Source organism: Mirounga leonina, unplaced genomic scaffold (assembly GCF_011800145.1).
Source record: "Mirounga leonina isolate KUSES-001 unplaced genomic scaffold, KU_Mleo_1.0 Mir_94, whole genome shotgun sequence".
Lineage (NCBI taxonomy): Eukaryota > Metazoa > Chordata > Mammalia > Carnivora > Phocidae > Mirounga > Mirounga leonina.
In genome coordinates, this window is record NW_023270855.1 from 46,828,940 (window position 1) to 46,843,378 (window position 14,439).

General features: G+C 54.4%; 1 protein-coding gene across 10 annotated transcripts in view; it reads right to left on the reverse strand.

The window, feature by feature from the left end:
- The window catches only part of MYO9B (myosin IXB), an 88,216-nt gene that overhangs the window by 53,172 nt on the left and 20,605 nt on the right, over window positions 1-14,439 (reverse strand). The window lies entirely within an intron of this gene.

Here is a 14,439-nt window from a genome sequence, read left to right on the forward strand (position 1 = left end):
AGCCACCCAGGTGCCCCCAGTTCCCCCTATTAACATTACCTTTGACAAAACGAACAAACCAATACTGATTGATAAGTTCTTATTCACTAAATTCACATTTTATTCAGATGTCCTCAGTTTTTCTCTAAAGTCCCTTTTCTGTTCCAGGATCCCATCCAGCATTCCCTGTCACATTCAGTCATCCTGTCTCCTTGGTGTCTCCATACCAAGTTTCTCAGCCTTTTCTTGTTTTTGAGACCTGGGCAGTTCTGAGGAGGATTGGCTGGGTATTTTGCAGAAGGTTCTTCAATTTGGGTCTGTCTGATGCTTCTCTCCCACCGCTTGTCTTTGTAAATAGTTTTATCGGTACATGGCCCCACCCATTCATGTATGATTATCTGTGGCTGTTCTGTTCTGCAGACTGCATGGTCCTAAAATCTGGAAATGCTGACTATGGGGCCCTTGGTAGAATCAGCTTGCAGAACTGTGGTCCAAGCCTCTCCGTAAGGGCAGTGGCCTAATCCAGGATACAGACTCTGGAGCGGCCAGTGCCAACCCACTCTGGCAAATTTTACCATCACTCAGCCGCTGGAGTTTCAGCAATTAGCATAAAGAATGTTCAAAGTGGGCTTCCATGGATGGAAAAGTAGGCTGGATAAAACATTTTTGAGACATTTGCCTCCCTTGTTTGAGAAATTCCATTTAAGGGTCCTGTGGCCTGTTCTTTAGGGACGGGGCTCAGGGAGATGGAGGCGCTCAGGTGTGCCTAAAGCCACCAGAGGCCAGAGCCAATGGAACTCTAGGCTCTAGGATGTCTGGGGGGCTCCTGTTTAAGAAGTTGTCCCTATAGCATTTGGTCTGGGACTTGTACTCATTATAACCCTCTCTGCTCTAGCTACGATGGCAGCAGGATGCAAGATCTATGGGAGGGGACCAAAGTGGGGGAATGTGGTGGGTCCCCATGGGCAGTGTTCCAGATATGTAGAGACCACTCTGCATTTCTGTTTTAACTGTGAAGTTCATATAACATCAAATTCACCATTTTAACCATTTTAATGTGCAATTCAGTGGCATTTGGTATGTTCACCATGTTGTGGCAACTATCACCTCTATCTAGTTCCAGAACATTTCATCACCCCAAAAGAAGACTCCATCCCCATGAGCAGTCATTCCCTGTCCCCCTCCTTCAGCCCTGGCAATTGCTAATCTGCTGTCCCTCTGGACTTGCCTCTTCGGGACACACATGGATAGGATCACAGATTATGTGGCCTTTCGAGTCTGGCCTCTTTTGGTCGGCACGTTGTTTTTGTGGTTCATCCACGTTACAGCCTGTATCAGTGACTTATTCCTTTTTGTAACTGAGTAATCTCCACTGTATCCACTCTGCCTTGAAAAGGGGCAGTAGGAGCAACATCCTGGCCTGCCTTCGTGGGTCACTCAATCTTCCTTGGGTCTGGGGGAACCCTGACTGGTGCTGACCTGAGCCCAGGACCACTGGAACCGAAGGCTCCAGCAGTCAGGGGTCAAGTGCCCCAAACGCATCTCTTTCAGGCAGACACAATCTTCCCTTTGACTTTCCACCACCGGCCTGCTTCCAGCCTTTGTGTCTCTCGAAGCCCCCTCCCTGGCATCTCCCATCTTCCTTATGGGCTCAGCCCTGGAATGGGTGTGGAAGACTGCCCATGCCCAGGAGGGCTGTCCCTGGCTCCCCATGAGACTCGGGTCTGCTTAATTAGACTAAGTGGCCCTGGAACACCAATGGCCCCTCAGAGCCTCCGGATGTGGGGTGGCGGGAGCCACGCTGAGTGCTGGCTCTGTGGCATGACTCTGCTGGCCACATGACACTCTGGACCTTTGACTCTCCCAGAAGGCCTTGGGGTGGGACTTAGCCAGATTACTGGGGGCAAGAGCATTCTAGACTGAGAGTGTAGTGCATGCAAAGGTCCTGGGGATGAGTGATCAGGAAGGAGGCAGAGCAGAGAGGTAGACTTGCCACAGGTCACACAGTGCACGGGCAGCTGAGCTGGGCTAACTAGTCCTGCTCCTGTCTTCCCGGCTTCCTGGCAGGGGCAGCTTCAGGCCCTGAAGTCTGGCACGTGGTAAATTCTGGTGGAAGGGCGCGTGGTTACATAATGAAGGGCAAGGACTGGTCCAGGCACTTTGGGAGACCTGAAGATGTTCCCTCAGGGGCTGTGCGTCCTTGTCATCTTCTCTCCCCGCGCCCCCCCCGTCCCCGCCACTGCTTACCATCTCTTAAAACATTCACACTCCCAACAAGCTCTGTCCGGGTGGTGGCTCCAGAACCCCAGGCTGGCTTTGTAACTGCATATCCTGGAGGCCTCTAAACTCCAGCAGATTGCTCGGCCTTGGCACTGCGGGCATTTGGGGGCCAGATCCTCTCCTGTGGAGGGGGCTGGCCTGTGCATTGGAGGATGCCGAGCAGCACCCCTGGCTTCTACCCCCCAGATGCCAGTTTCCAGATGTGGTCAAACGTGCCCTCGGGGTAAAATCACCCCCGCTGAGAACTGAGCCTTGAACTCCGTTAAAAAATCAGCTGCCCCGGAGACCCCACGGGCAGAGAAGGCTAAATGGAACTCTGTATGTTCTCAGGGGTCACCTTACCCCTGGGGTGATGATACCACGTAGCATCCCCGAGGGCCCACTTCATGGAGGACTCTGGGCCTGGGTGTCTGACTGCCGCCATGTGGTGACACTCTCCCCTCCCCCCAAGAGGAACTGGTCAGGAACCCCACACTGGGGTCACAGGGCTGGTCAGTAGCTGGGCAGGTGACCACGAGCCTCAGGCTCAAGGGGCCTCAGGTAACTGGGGTCTTGCAGGGCCTGGCCTTGGGAGTTGGCTGTGGCCAGCTGGTGGCTGGCTGACACAGAGGAAATTTCAGAGGGCAGCTTCCCGGTGATGCTGGGGATGGGGCACTGGAATCCCTCCATCCTGGATAATCACTAGGAAACAAATCAGCTGCCAGGCCGTATGGTTGCTCCTGGCCCGGCTACGTTCACGCCCGAACAGCAACGCAGATGTAGCTGATAGATGGGCAGACATTCCCTGGCCCTCTCCAGTCCTGGTGCAGCAGAGTGTCCAGAACATTCGGAAAAGGCAGTGGCTGTGGCAGGGGTGTCCCAGGCCCAAGCTCTGTTTCGCCTTTTAATCAACCTTTTCTGTAAATTCCAAGGAGGCCTTTCTGGGTGCTTAAAATACACCCCATAATTTCACTTTCCTCTTTAGACACAGCGTTCCCAAAAATATAAGTTCCCCTTTTGTCTAAAATACCCTTCGATGGTTGCACAGTGTCAGGGCTCTGCACTTTTTTAGGCAGCAGACCAGAAAGGCAGCCCTAGGTCTGCAGGGCACAGGGGGGACAGAGGGCACCAGTGAGCCCCAACTTCTAGATGGCCACCCCTTCCTGGTACTTCCCCCCACACCACTGCCGTAGGACACTCCTATGTTCTCCTCACCTCCCCCAGACACTCTTTCTGCAGCCCCTCCCACTTTGCAGCTGGACTGTCTCCTGTCATCCCCCCCCTTCCCCGTCTCTGATCTGGGTGCTCCTGGTAGCTGCTCCCCATTTTCTGCATCTGGGGACATCCTTGTAGTGACGTGGGAGTACCCCTACCTGCTGGTTTGCATTAAGCCCCGTGGCCAGGAACGTCGCCAGCCCCCACCCTGGGCCGCGAGAAACTCGTCCTCACGCTCCTCTCTCTGGCTGAGTCATCATCCCCCAGCTGTGAGCTCCCATGAGTCCGCCTTGACACACGTCTGACACCTCAGACGCTAGCTAGCTTCCTCCAGGGGTGTCTGATCCCTGGGTGCGCACTTCCGGCCTGGCCCCATCAGCTCTAGCGCCTTCACACTGCTTCTCCGAGCAGCTCCAGGGATTGTTCGGGGGTGGGGGTGGGGGTGTCCAGGTGGACTAGGGTCTCACTCTGTGTCCTCATCCCGCTGTGACCCCGGCAGACAGCGCTGCCTTGCAGGCGGGGGTGCGGGAGGCCTCAGGGCCCAGGGTGCGGCTGGAAACCCTCTGAGGGCCCTCTGGGAAGGTACAAGGCTGGGTGGGGGCCCCACATGTCCCCCGCCACCCTCAGCCAGAGCTCAAACAGGCTGGCTATTAAAGCACTCTCAGCTGTCCATGGGACAGAGTGGGTGAGCATGACAGCAAGGAGCCCCGCACAGAGCCTCAGGTTGGAGCTGGCCCTGCTGAACTTTCTGGGACATCTACATCCCAGGCCTCCTTTCTTGACTCCTCCAAACCACTTTAAGACTCTACAGTTCTGGGGCGCCCGGGCGGCTCAGTTGGTTAAGCGTCTGCCCCACATCCTGCCCAGGGTCCTGGGACTGAGCCCCGTGTCGGGCTCCCTGCTCAGTGGAGAGCCTGCTTCTCCCTCTCCCTCTGCCCCTTCCCCCTGCTCGTGCTCTCTCACTCTATCTCAAATAAATAAAATCTTTAAAAAAAAAAAAAAAAAGACTCTACAGTTCTGACTCTACTTCTGATGTGTGGGGTTTTTTCCCCTCCAAACCAAGCTCTCCTCCAACACCGGCTGGGTGTTCTAAGATTCAACTCAATTCTGATACCGTCTCCCCTGAGATAGTATCAGCTCCCACAGGTTAAGGGCTCAGTCCCACAAAGGCTGCACGCTCCCCCCTTCAGATGCCAAGCGAAAGGTTTCATCCATGCTTCTGACCAACTGGCTATCAGTCAGAGGTTCCTACTACAACCCCCTCTTTGGGTTTGATTAATTTGCAAGAGCGATTCACAAAACTTGGGAAACCAGTTTACTCATTCCATTTCCGGTTTCTTATAAAAGGATATAGCTCAGGAATAGCCAGATGGAGGAGATGCACAGGGCAGGATATGAGGGAAGCTCCATGCCCTCTCTGAGTGCACCACCCTCCCAGCACCTCCACGGATTTACCAGCTCAGAAGCTCTCAACTCCTTCCTCTTGCGTTCTTATGGAGACTTCGTCACAAAGGCATGGCTGATTAAATCATCGGCCACTGGTGACTGATTTCAATCTCTGGCCCCTCTTCCCCTCCCCAGAGGTCACCGGCACGGGGCTGAAAGTTCCAACCCTTTAATCACATGGTTGGTTCCCCTGGCAACCAGCCCCATCCTTAGGTGCGTTCCAAAAATCACCTCATTAATATAACCACCTTATTATTCTCATCACTTAGGAAATTCTAAGGGTTTTAGGAGTTCTGTGCCAGGAACAGGAGTTAAACCAAACATATGTTTCTTATTATAAATCACAATACCACAGACCCCACTGTGGGTAGATGTTTACGAACACATGTATCTATACCTGGCATAGATACAAATGCAGGAAGAGTTCAGTTGGTGACAGCAGTTCTCTGGAATGAGGGTGGGAAGCTGGTTTGAGTATGGGGAGCTGAGCAGAAGGTGAGAAGAGGGTACGAAAAAAGCTAACTGTGGCAAGTTCCAGAATGTTCTATGGGAATGTACAGGTATGAGTGGTCAGCTAACCCTTCGTGTAAAGGGTCAAGTGATAAATATGTTCGGCTTTGTGAGCTCTCTGGTGTCTGCTGCAAAAAGGCTCTGCCCAGCCTTTGCGAAAGGCAGAGTGAAATCTACCGCAGACGACAGGTAAACGAGGGGGCATGGCTATGTGCCAATAAAACTTTATATATAGCAACAGGCCCTGGCAGATTTAACCTGTGGGCTGTATTTTCCCAATTCCTGGTACACACGAAAAGAAATTATACTTCAAATAAGGAAAAAGATACTAAAAAAATAAAAAGAAGAGGGGAAAAAAAGAGAAAGAAGCAGCATTATATGAAAAAAACGAAGAAAAGCACCTGGGTAGAACCAAAAGCAGTAACGTGTCACGATTTTGCCGAAGTGGGGCAGAAAACCACACGTGCTCCTCGGCAGCACAGACCACGATGGTGGCCCTAGTGTGCTTCCTGCCGGGGAGACACTTAAAGGAGACATGAGGCAAACCACAGCCAACACGTGCCGTTACATTCTGAAAGTCACACCAGGAGGACAGGGGTGGAGGGGCGACAGAATGCCAGGGCTTGGAAGCAGCGCAAACTACGTGAGAAATCCACTCGCGTGCTCTGGTGGAGTTCCTCTGCAGCAATGCCCGCAGGGAGCGCGCCGCTTCCCGGCTCTGGGGGGCCTCGAATCGGGCAACTGCATTTTTTTGGTATCGAGCAGCTCAAAGGCCAAACCCAAGAGTATTTGGGTGTCAATGAAGACTCGAGGTGATTTCTGGTCTTGGGGCGGGTGGGTGGGGGCATTTGCAAGGCTCTGGCTGATCGCGGGGCAAGAAGCAGCACCAGCCTCCTCTTTCCGGGAATGCCCGAGAAAGCCAGCAGGAGATTGCATCCCGGCCTGCCAGCCACCCTGAGTGCTGGTACTGAATATAGCTGGGTTGATGTGTAAGTACAATGGCATAATGTTACCAAAAAAAAAAAAGAAAGAAAAAAATCTGAAGCTATTTAGGCATAAAACATCTGCGACATTGAAATCGTTCTTTGCATGCAACCTAAAGCTGATTCTCAATGGGGGCGACTCAGCCCTACCAGGGGGACACTTGGTGATGCCTGGACACCGTTTTGGTTATCCTGCCTGGGGTAGGGACTGCTCCTGGCACGTAATGGGTCAAGGCCAGGGACGCTGCTCAATATCCTACAGCGTATAGGATGGCCCTTACGACAGAGAGGGACCCGGCCCTCTCTATGTGTTTCTCTCTGTAAGGTCTGAAGCCGACCCCACACAGGCCTTATTCATCCTGTTGGCCCCTGTGGGGTTTGCCCTGCCCTATCCCCCTCTTCCTCCAGGTTCTGGCTTCAGCTCCTACCTTCCTTCAGGCTGCTCTGCCGACCTGGGGCCCCCCCAAGCGACTCCCCCAAACATCCTGGGAAGGCCACACTGGGGACAGAAACAGCCAGAGATTTGACTCCTTGCTCTGTGTAGCCACCTGAGTGGGGCCCACCCGCCTCATGGACTCTCAGTAGCTCACCCGGCCTCAAGGATGGCCCAGAATAGCTCGAGCCTTGACTGCTGGCCAGGGTGTGCGGGATGCCTTCTGGGAGCTCTAATTCTGTCCCCCTCCCCACCTAAGCTGCACACCCACTCCAGCTCACCCCCAACTCAGGAGTGTCTGGGGACTCCAGCCCAAGGCCCAAGGCGGCCTGTGCACCCAGACTCAGCCCTGGACTGGTCTGGTCAGCATCTTTCTCTAGCGCATCCCATGCTGCCGCCCTAGACCCTCTCAAGCCCAAGCCCCACCCCCTACCAGCGGCCAACCTTCCCCTCAATGGACCAAAAGAACAAGCGCTCTTAGGGCTCTCGCCCCAAAACACCTCCACATTCACGTACAGCAGACACAACCCAGCCTTTGGGGCCCTCAGATCTGGGAAATGGAGGGGTCCTGGATAAAGACTCCTGGCCCCAACACGTCTCCTGCTGCGAAGGCTCTGGTTCTCCTTTGTGAGTGACACGAGCTGCTTCCCTCCTTCCTCCCCATCCTGAGGCTCCTCCCTCCTGGCCCATGCCCTGAAGCGGGCCCCTGGAGGCCTGTGCTTGGCCACCTGCCCGATTCTCAACCCTGGCTCCTCCTGGCAAGCCCGCTCCCTCCACGTGGCTAACACACAAAGGGCAGGGGGCAGCGCCCAACCAGGAGGCACCCCAGCCGGCCCCCTGCACCTGGCCCCCTGCCTGTGCAGCCTGCTAGGTCACGTGACTGGACAACCTCTAAGGCCCAACAAGCCCTGGGGTCAAGGGGTCTTTGTGCTGCCCATGCTCAGGTCCCCCCTGGATGACAGCAGTCTGCATGAGCACCCAGAAGCAGCTCCAGGCAGCACTGTGCAGCCACCTCTGACCCTGTCCCGCTCAGACCTCGGCGTGGGTAGCCCACGGAGGGCCTCTGGAGGCCCTGGGTGGTTTGCCCTGTGTGTGCACTGCCCACTGGTCCTGAGCACCACCCTCCCTCTGCCTGCTAGCCTCTTAGCAGGTGCAGCAGGCACACATAGATGGGTGACACAGACGGACAGAAAGACGATCTAGGCATGTCTACCGGCCCCATCCTGCCCTCGACACACCCAGGCGGGCCCCATATGTCCACAGCAGGCTGCTGGCCAGGCTTTGCTTCCCTCCAACGGCATGGCTCAGGCAACCCCGAGAGTCTCCTGATGAGGGCCAGGGAGGCACTGATGGGGGGGCGTTGGTCAGGGCAGGGAGGGGACCAGGGCTCAGGAGAAAACCCAACTGCAGACTCAGCCGTGCAAAGGAATGAAGTCCTGGGACAACTGGTGAGAGAGGAACAAAGTGTGGTCTTATCCACAGGACGGAATATTACTCAGCCATAGAAAGGAATGAAGCCCTGATTCATGCTACGACGTGGGTGAACCTCGAGAACATCGTGCTGAGTGAGAGAAGCCAGACACAAAAGGCCACACAGTGTAGGATCCCATTGATAAGAAGTGTCCAGAACAGGCAAATCCACAGAGACTGTAAGCAGACTGGTGGTTGCCAGGGGCCAGGGGAGAGCCATGGGGAGTGACTGCTCATGGTGTTTCTTTTTGGGGGGATGGGAATGTTCTGGAACCAGACAGAGGTGAGAGTTGCACAACATGTGGGTGTACTAAACACTACTGAATTGTACACTTCAAAGGGGTGAATTACGTCTCAGTAAAGCTCTTCAATAGAAACCCTAACTGCAGAGGGATACATACCCCTGTTTCTGGAACCTTGTTTCTGGAACCTCTGTCACCCTGGCTGAGTGGCTTCACCTGTGTGCCCCTAACACTGGGCAGAGGCTGGCCAGTCCACACAGCTGTGAGAATGAAGGCTATGACTTGGGCAGGTATCCCTGAGAATAAAGGGCAAAGTGGATAATGGCATGCAGTTCTGGGTGAGCTCTCTGGGTGGACCGAGCCGGTGCTAACAGATGGTCGTGGGAACACACCCAGCAGCCCGGTGGGTGGAGGGGGGGTGGGAGCCGCCTGGGGTCATATGAGATTGGGGTTATGGGTCCTAAAGGGGACTGGTGCTCAGGACTGAGGCTGGCATAGATGCCAGTCCCAGGACTGGTTCCTTCGGGAACCCTGGAGGCGAGGCAGGGGCAGCTGTGAGCTCCAGGAACCCCTGGGTCCCACATTTTGCTGTCCCAGGTCACTGGCTTCCTCCTGTGGGTATGGCAGGTGGCTCAGGGTGTCACAAGCTCTCAGCCTCCTGGCCTCTGCACGGTGTAGCTACGGTGGCTACACGAAGGCCCAGAACCCCAGGACACAGCAGCAGCCTTTAGCTGCTTGGGAAAAGGGCCTGGCTGGCCAGCAAGCATCCTCGTTTCATTTCTGCTTTCGAAATTAAAACCCTGTGCGCATCAGCAAATGTTGGTGGCAACTGTCACAGTTCAGGAAAGAGAACCCCAACTTTGAGGCCCACACCATCAGCCCTAATGCTGAGGTCTGTGGGCCCAGGGAGGGGAGCATGTCTGGGCATGCTCTGTGGCCAGTCCTGTGGTGGAGGCCTCGGTGGCTGCATCTAGAGTCACCAGGTTCTCTGAGGCCCCCCGGGACGGGCAGTGGACCCCAGCGCACGGGAGGGAGGACCCCAGGCCTCTCTTACTGCCCTAGTGAGCCTGCCTTCTGCGCCCTCGGTGTTTCTGAGCTAAAACAACAGTCCCGCACAAACGTCATGTTTCTGGAGGCAGCGTGGAGGCCGGGCTGCAGGGTGGCCGAGCAGGGCCGAGTGACATCGTGTGAAATGGTGACAATAAGTAACAGTAACAGTTAACTGCAGGGGCAGGCAGATCAGCTGATTGGAACTGGCTTCCACAGTGCCCCCTTCCTGTTTTCTGGTCAGAATTGCACAGCGAAGCTGCAAGCCACAGGATGGGGGGGGCAGCCTGGTGACACCCAAACCTCAAAACAACTCAACTTCTCCTTTCAGGGAGCTGAGAAAAAGTCCCAAATGCTACAAGAGGTGTTGATCTTGGGCCTTTGTCGGCCCTGGCCAAGGTGAGAGAGGAAATCTTTCATGAAGACCATAGAGAGGTACCATGAACTCAGGCTCAAACCCAAGCCAGGTTCCCACCATGGTCCAGCCATGGCTGCCTGTGGTGTGGCCTGGGGAACCCAGACAGCAGTGGGTTGACTTGTGTCCCTTCAAAAGATATGCTCACATCCTGATCCCTGGAACCCATCATGAAGGGGACCTTATTTGGAAATAGGGTTTCTGCAGATATAACTAGAATAAGGATACTGAGGTGAGACCGTCCTGGATTTATGGTGGGCCCTGAATCCAATAACAAGTGTCCTTATATAAGGAAGGAAGTTAGAGACACGGAGACACAAAGGGAAGAAGGCCATGTGCAGGTAGAGACAAGAGATCGGAGGGATGATACCACAAGCTGAGCGATGAACACTGAAGGGCTGTTGGTGGCCATCAGAAGCCTGGAGAGGGGCCTGGGACAGATTCTCCCTCAGAGCCTCCAGAAGGATCCCACCACGCCCACAACTTGATTTCAGACTTCTGACCTCCAGGGCTGTGACAGAATCAATTCTTGTTTGTTTTAAGCACCCCACCCACCCCCACCCTTGTTTGTGGTACTTTGTGAAGGCAGCCCCAGGACACTTGCACACCAGCATGCCTCTCCAGGACCCTCCTTCCTCATCTTTAAAATGGGCAGAGATGTTGTAAGGACGCAGAGAGATGGAAACTGGACCCAAAGGCACAATAACAAATTATTCCTGTTATTAGAAAGTGACTCTTGGCTTAGCTCAGAATGGCTGGAACTTGTGAACAATTTCTAAACGGTCAGCGCTGGAACGAAGACTTGGTCTTGTGGAATCCAGAGCTGTGACTCTAAGACAGTCATTCTCGGGTGCCTGGGTGGCTCAGTTGGTTAGGCGACTGCCTTCGGCTCAGGTCATGATCCTGGAGTCCCGGGATCGAGTCCCACATGGGGCTCCCTGCTCAGCGGGGGGTCTGCTTCCCCCTCTGCCCTCTTCCCTCTCGTGCTGTCTCTCATTCTCTCTCTCAAATAAATAAATAAAATCTTTAAAAAAAAGAAAAAAAAATAAGACCGTCATTCTCACCTGGGGAATAATCTGCCCCAGGGGACACTGAGTGATGTCTGGGGACATTTTCGGTTGTCACACGGCGGGGGGGGGGGGGGGGGGAACTGCTGGTATCTGGTGGGTGGAGGTCAGGAGTATGGCTCAGCATCCTGCAGTGCACAGGACGGCTCTGCCAGGGAATGGCCCAGGCCCAGACGTCAGTGGTGCTCTGGCCGAGAAGTCCAGCTCTAAACTAAAACAATCTTCTCCCTTTCCAAACGGTCGCCCCAGGAAGCACATTTATGGCCATGACGTGGACTTGGCTCCAGTCTGTTTTGGAAGCCGACGTGGGCACCGCCCTCCAGCAGCTCCTACCCTAACCGCTGGGGAAATTCGGCCTTGCCCGCTCACACTGCGGAGGCTGGAGGGAGGCAGCCGGGCGGGGTCAGAGGCATCTGACTCACGAGGTGCAGACACTAGGCAAGAAGGGTGACTAATGGCCCTGGAAAAATGTGCCCGAATCCCTTGGGGCAGCTTCAGGGGAGGAGCTCCCAGGACCACTAGGGGCAGGGGCGGCCCTTGGGGAAGAAGGCACCGACGCTGCTGCCAGCTCGCTGCCAACCGTCACTCGCTCCACAGGGGCTTGCTGTGGGCAGACTTGTCACCAAGGACGTCCACGTTCGGACCCCTATGAGTGGAGCCCTATTTGGAAATGGGGTCTTTGCTGATGTAATGAGTGAGGATCAGGTCATCCTGGATTAGGGCGGGCCCTAAATCCAATGACTGATGTCTTTATAAGAAAAGGCCACGTGACCAGAGGCAGAAATTGGGGTGGTGGGGCCAAGAGCCAAGGAACGCTAGAGACTCTAGAAGCAGGAAGAGGTGAGGAAGGATCCTCCCCCAGGGCCTTCAAAGGGGGCATGGCCCTGCTGACCCCTTGAACTCACTTTTGTCAGAGAAGAGGTTTCTGTTGTTGGAAGCCACCCAGTTTGCGGTCATTGGTCGTGGGATTCATCGGATCTCAGCCCACTGCCCTGGCTGGTCCTCAGCCAGAAAAGGAAACAGCACCACGGTGCCAAACCTGCCTCTTCACCGTGTTGTGTTGAGACCTCTGGGCTCAGAGTCCACATGGAGCACGGACACAGCCACGTGCCTGCCTGGTTTGGTGAAGGGTAAATGGTCCACTCGGCAGAACACCTGATTTGGCAAATGCTGGATCCGCCCTCTTGTTCACGCACTTCTGACGTCACTGACAGCCTGCTCCATTTCACCTGGGACTGTGGTGCCAGGCTTTGGCCTAGAGCACCCGCCATGGCCCCTAACTGGTGCTTCCAGGCAGCTGCACTGAGGCTGAGTTCTGGAGCTGGGATGGCATCAGATCAATCTACTGATGCCCTGTGTAGCTCCCATGTCACACAAACCCCGTAGCTCACAAGATCCCAACGATCTGCCCATCACCTCCCTATCACCTCCCTGTCCCCACTGCCTCCTGTTCTGCCCCTTGCTTACTCTGCTCTGGCCCCATCTTATACCCTGCAGGCCCCCTGCCTTCCTTCCAGCACTCGAGGCACAGCCTAGCCTCCGACGCTTTGTGCTGGCTCACCTGACCTCCTTCTGGGCCCAGCTCAGTGTCACCTCTCACCTCCTGCTCCCTTAAACCTTTTTCCTTGGGCATGCCTGATGTTCTTATTGGCACTTAGCTCGCATACGAGGCCTGCTATTTTGTTGCCAGCCTCCTCATCACTGGGGCGACTGCTCTGCGAGGGCAGGCCTTTGTGTAGATTTGGGCTGCCACGTAGCCCGGGGTCTAGAACGGTGCCTGGCACATGGCAGACATGCTCACGGAATATTTGTAAAAGGCACAGATGATCAAAACAAAGGAGACAAGACATGCAGGGTACATAGCATTAAAGAGAAAAACACACTCTGTGGCTAATTATTCCAGCTTTTAAAATGTTTGCACAATATATACATACATACATAGAAAAAACAGGCTGGCTATGCGTGGGGCCAGACTGTACAACCCCATTTAATTTCTTGATGATCTCAGAGATCATCAGAGAGGAAAAGGAACTGAAATGTACTCAGCAGGCATAGCCTAGATAGGTTTTCAGTGAATTTGCATGGCAGCAAGGTGGCTGCATCAGGCCTTCAGCTTGGGGTGGAGGGGATCGGCCGGACGCTAATACTCTGGGGTGGGTAGGTCCCCTACCCCTTACCCCACGAGAGGACGGTCTGGGGTCCTATGGATGGACAGACTACAGCACGCCCAGAGAATGCGGCGTTATGCAGAAAGATGAAGAAATGAGCTCTGGGGCCACTAAGGAACCTTAAATGTATGTTACTAAGTGAAAGGAGCTAGTCTTAAAAGGCTAGGGCCAGGATGAATCCAACTCTACGGCATTCAGGGAAAGGCAAAACTATGGAGCCAGTAAAAGGATGCGTGGCTGCCGGGGCTGCGGGGAGGGATGAACAGGAGGTGCCCAGGACTTGCGGACAGTGGAATTACTCCGTAGGACAGTGTCATGGTACATACGTGACATTGTGCCTTTGTCCAGACCCACGGAATATACAACACCAAGAGTGAACCCCAGTGTAAATCATGGACTTCGGTTAATAATCATGTGTTGATAGTGGCTCATCTATTGTAACAAATGTACCACGCTAATGCAAGATGTTAATAATGGGGAAAGCATGGGGAGAGGGAGTGGGGGCGTATATAGGAACTCTCTGTACTGTCTGCTCAACATCTCTATAAATCTAAACTGCTCTAAAAAATATAATAACTTACTATATTTAACAAAACTTATTTAGAATTACTTACTTATTATAATATCTAATTAGAGAAAAAACTGAACAGAGCCCTGAACTCCAAACCTATAGGCACAGACCCTGTGCCCTTGCATCGTCCCAGCCCTCACCAGGTGATGACGATCAGAATGTCTGAGACATGGATGCATCTGGTCCCAAGACCCCCAGAGTGAGGGATGCTGTGTGGTCATTGCCACCACCCCTGCATCCAGAAGGCTCAGCCACAATGATGCATCGTCAATGGCTTCTGTGGAGTTTGGCCAATGGGGACCCTGGATGGAGGGTGGAGGGCACTTCCACTGCCTTTATGGTGATGCCAGGAGGCCCCCTCCCTCGGCGTCGCTGTCCCCTACGCCCTAGGTCTGCACCCTGCCTTGCCAGCTCCCTTCCATACCACGGGCTGCATCGCTGACAACACCTGGTCATGAATTGCTCAGTTTGGACACGCCATCCTTTTCTTTCTGGGAACTGGAGTATAGACGGCTACTGCATAGCTATCAATGGTGTATTCACCAGGTCTTCCCCCCACCCCTACATTCTGATGCTTTCCTATCGGGTGGATCTGGCTGACCTTGAAAGGACTGCCCCTCCCAGGGCTAGCTAA